The sequence below is a fragment of the Falco cherrug genome, chromosome 1, assembly GCF_023634085.1.
Source record: "Falco cherrug isolate bFalChe1 chromosome 1, bFalChe1.pri, whole genome shotgun sequence".
Classification (NCBI taxonomy): Eukaryota; Metazoa; Chordata; class Aves; order Falconiformes; family Falconidae; genus Falco; species Falco cherrug.
Window position 1 is genome coordinate 60,291,372 of NC_073697.1, and position 5,125 is coordinate 60,296,496.

Consider the following 5,125-nt stretch of genomic DNA (forward strand, 5'->3'; position numbering starts at 1 on the left):
TCCATACCTTAGAATGTCATGCTTAGCATATAAAGCTGGGGGAAGGAGAAGGAAGGGGAGGCATTTGGAGTGATGGTGTCTGTCTTCTCAAGTAACTGCTATGCATGATGGAGCCCTGCTTTCCTGGGGATGGCTGAACACCTGCCTGCTGATGGGAAGCCATGAATGAATTCCCTGTTTTGCTTTGTTTGCTCATTTGGTTTTTGCTTTACCTGTTAAACTGTCTTAATCTCAGCCTATGAGTTTTCTCACTTCTGCCCTTCCAATTCTCTCCCCTATCCCACTGGGGCAGAGGGAGGGAGTGAGCAAGCGGCCGCGTGGTGCTTAGTTTCATGGCTGGGGTTAAAACTGTCACATTACTACTTTGGAAACCATGGCCTAAGGATTACATGTCATTTTTAATTAGGACCAAGTGAACTAGTTTATATTTCATCTGAATCAACAAAGGTCTTTACCATGAATTCAGTCTGAACAAAGTTAGGCTAGAAATAACTTGATTAATTGTTTATCACTATTCTCTGTTATGCTTATTACATCCAAAAAAAGGAAAGAAAAACTCGTTTATGTTTGCTTTAATTTAAAAGCTATTTTGGTCAGGGACTACCTCCTTTAGAATATTTCTGGTATCCAATACATACAATAAGGGACCACAATTTGGGCTGGGTCTTATAAAAGCTACCAAACCACTACGTAACTGATAACTGAATACTGAAAAGCAACTTGATTAAGATTAAATATATGATACTAACCAGAACATACTGAGTAACAGTTTACAGTCTCTATGGTGGTGTTCTAAAATGTAAGCACATTAGAATTAGTTGTAATGTAATACTAAACTGAATTTGCTGAAAGTAACAAATTTGTAACCCTTCTGCTGTATTTTCTGCTTTGACAACAAAGAGCTCAATCATGAAACACTGTTTCCCACAATGTTTTTGTTTGGAAGTTAGGATTTTACAGTTGAGAAGAGTGGATAAATAAATGATAAAAACTGACTGGAGAGCAGCTCTATGGAAAAGGCCCCAGGGTCTTGGCAGACAGCGAGCTGAGCATGAGCCAGCAGTGTGCCCTGGCAGCAAAGAGAGCTGGCAGCATCCTGGGATTTATCAATAAAAGCATAGCCTGTAGATTGAGGGAAGGGATTATCCCCCTCTATTCAGTGCTTGGTAGACCACATCTGCAATACTGAGTCCAGTTTCAGGATCCTCCCAATAGAAGAAAGATATTGATAAAAGGGAACAATTCCAGGGGAGGGCCACCAAGCTGCTGAGGGTCTGGAACACTTGGCCTGTGAACTGAAACTGCAGGACTTGTTCAGCCAGAAGAGATGGCTTTTGGAGTCCTACCAGTAGCTCCCCAGGACCTCATGGGAGGGCAATGAGAAGATTGAATTAGGCTTTTCACATAGTGCATGTGAGAACAACAAAAGACAACAGGCATAAACTGAAACCAGAAGGCATCAGACTGGGTATAAGGAAAACAGTCTCCTCCGTGGAGACAATACAGCTGGGGAGCAGGGAGCCTACAGAGATTGCACAAACTTCATTTGAAGGTTTTTAAGACTGGACTGCATAAAGTCCTGAGCAACTTTGGCTTCAGGTCTGGCCCTGCTTGAGCAGGAGATTGGAGAAAGGACTTCCAAAGGTCCCTTTCAAGAGAGTTATCTTTTGTTTAACTGTATTTCACTAATAGGTGATGAAGTCTGTTGTAAGAGATATTCTTACAATTTATCAATCTGTGATGAAACTTATATTATTAGTGTCAAAATATGTTTAAGACGTCAATGCTAATGCTGCCTTTTTTTTTTTTTTCCCCCTAATCACATAGCCTCTGGGATATAAATAACTTGCCTTAACAGGGAAATTATATGTTGCCTTAAAACCACATTGGATTGGACAGAAATGGGGCAGCTGAAAGACTTAGCATGATGGCCAGCAGCAGTAATTACTCAGGTGGCACTCTATACATATTTATTCCTATCAGGGAAACATCTTGTTTAGAATTAAGCCAATTCTAGTACAGAACTTCAGAAAAGACAGCAAAACAGCAAAGGAAAATTCAGTTGCTAACCACAGGAATATAAAGCACTGAGCGACTACTTGTTTTCACTAAAGTGAATACTGACATTTAAATATCTGTCCAGGAAACATTTAAAGATGTTTCCACAATTAACACAATCATCACAGAATCTAGGAAAGTGTCATAGGTACAAAAGCATTAAAGTACAAGTTATGGAGCAATGCAAAGTAACAGCCTATCCTTGTTATTGGCCTAAAATAATTCAGTTTAGCTTTTCTTTCTAAGTATACTAAAGATCAAAATAGATGAGACTATATTAAAGAAATGAAAAAAAAAAGCCTTTGAAGATAACAACAGCATATTTTGATTGAAAAAGTTCTTCCAAAGAAGTATATAAGCAGGTCCATAGTGATGGCCCATACCAATGCAGGTGAAATAAGAAAACAGAAGCTGGCTAAATATTTAATATTTATTAAATAAATATTTATTTAGATGTACTTTGTCATTATGCAGGGACTGAATGAAATTTGTTTTAGCTTTCCAGAAAACACCTGTTTTCCTGTTCAGGCATGGGACCTGTATGTTTGTGTCCTGCTTCAATGGTCTACAGTCTTCTTGACTGCTGGATCCCTCTCACAGCACATTCACAATACCCAGCTCTACCCTTCGCTTTTTAAGAATCAAGAAGGGAATATAAAAGAGAAAATCATGAGGAGTTTTAGGGGCCATCCTGTGTCCAGTGCATTTGGCATGGTTTTAAGTGGACTTTCAGAGGAAAGCTGTAGTCCCAAGGATCTACTGTTACTTCCAAAACCTAAAGAAAATGGCCATGGTACCTTAAGATTAATGAGACTTTGGCTTTGCATAGTGCTACATGCATTTCAAAATTTATGTATTTATATACACATGTATACTAGTGAATATGGTATGACTTTTAAAAGCAAAGTAATTTATTCAGAAACAACTACAGTAGTGTGTGGTTAATAAGCCACTAAAAATCAAATACCTAAAATCATGATATCAGCTATTTTACTGCATTTAGAAAAAATAAAGAAAAATCAAACCCTAAACATCATCAGGAATCTTAGCATGAAATGTCAGCTTTTGGTATCTATTGGCATCATAAACCTTTTTTTCTAGTAAATGAAATAAATGACAGTGGAATAAAAATATATCTATTAGTTTCTAATAGTGTTCAGTAGACATCCATGCATATTCTGGCAGAGTCTCTGTAACTGCTTTTTAGCATGACAGATTGAAGTGCGAGTGCTCACCTGACATTTTTATTTAGAAACAAAACACTCCCCTAAATCAAATTTCATAACTTTTGCAACATCAAGATTACCTAGCTAGGAACTGATACTTCATACTAAAGTCTCACAAAACCACTAAGACTGTTCTGCCAAAACAAGTTATAATACTTACAAAAATGAACAATTAATATTTAATTTTGCCCAATTTATTCTAGAACACTGGCTAGAGATATTGTAAAGCAACCAGAAAACTGCTGCTAATTAACTTGTATTTCTTTCCAGTTTATGTGGAAACTAATATCCTGTAGCCAGTCAGATTAAATTTGTTAATGTTTGCTTTAGGTTCAAAATAAGCTATGTATGTATGAACCTTTAATTACTTTATTAAAACAGAGCATCCAGTGGACAGCGCTCGTAGAAAGAATTGATTTATCTGGATCTAGAATATATTTGTAAAATCTAGTGAAGACTTTTTTTTTTTCCTTTTGATTAGAGCTGCAGTTAAATGAAACTAAAAGAGCTCTACCTACTGGGCCAAGCAGTTGGTCTTTTATGTGCCTTGTTTAATGACAGTGAACTTGTCACTACTGGATTTTCAAGGTCCTCCCACTGTGAGTTCTGACAGATGGGCCCGACCCACCTTGTCATCACTCCATCACCTCCTCTTCTACAGCTTGTCTCACCATGGGGCCAAGCACCAAGTGTCCTCTGCTGCCTGACACTGACAATCAAAGGTCTGTGAGAGGAAGTACCCTGCCGTTAAGGTCCCTTTAATCACTGTGTATTTGTCTTCCTTGTGAATCAAATGCAACCAGGAAATTAACACCAAAGGACATCGAGCCTGTACTATATGAAATAGTATCCTTACCAGAGATCTAGAGATGATGCTGGGGGTGCGCTGGGAGGTGGAAATAGATTTGTTCACTGCTGGGCCCATATTGCAATACTAACACTGGGGAGCTTTCAAACACTTTACGTTGGCCAGAGATCCAATGACACTGCTGTCTTTGTCCTTAATACTTTATCCTTGTTTGCTGCTGATCACCAAAAGAGAGATGAGAAATGGGCTATCAAATCTGTTCTACTCCATGTCAAAGACTGACACTTTTATTTGTCCGGGAGTAGACCTTTCTAACCTACTAGTTAGGGAGAGTACTGAAGAAGTTGTGCACTTTTTTTCATAGTATGTCTTTAAAGCAAGAGGGAATATTTTGGTAAAATCATGAAAGCTCTTAAAAGCATGTTCACTTGCTATTCTGCTAGGGAGTTTTTACCGCTACAGAGGGGTAGCGTCCCTTGCTTTTTTGTATCATCATGCATTCTATATTTTTTAATTGATCCAAGTTTGTACTTAATAACTAAAATGTAGAACTCAATGACTTAAAAACCCTTATTTTGTTTTTAGAGCAGCAAGGTGTGTTCAACCAAAACACCACAGAGCAGTTGTTTTATGCACAGGAAAAATTTGTTATAATGCTGAACATTATGGGTCAATGGTGTGAATATTTTTTTAATATTTATTTAGGGCTAGACTAAACCTTCTGCCCTGTTTATGTGATAGCACCTAGTTTCATCACCTCAAGAGAAATAAGCTGTGCTACTCCCTGACCAGATGTGGGTATCCACTCTATCTCTCAAGCTGGCTCTGTTGTTGCAATGTGTCTAAGTCACAGAGTTCACTATTCCCTACAAATATTTGAGGATAAATTGGGAAATCGTGAAGTAGGTCCACAAAGAGACTTAGGCAATACTTCTAATGTTGACTTACAGTCATTTCACTTTTGTTTTGGCAACACTGCTTCAGAAACCTCACAGTTAGTTGAGAGTTAACCAATACCATTCATGAAGTCTCA

General features: G+C 38.0%; 1 protein-coding gene across 1 annotated transcript in view; it reads right to left on the reverse strand.

Moving 5' to 3' along the window:
• DLC1 (DLC1 Rho GTPase activating protein) overlaps nt 1–5,125 on the reverse strand; it is a 230,751-nt gene that overhangs the window by 124,426 nt on the left and 101,200 nt on the right. The gene's annotated exons all lie outside the window — the stretch shown is intronic.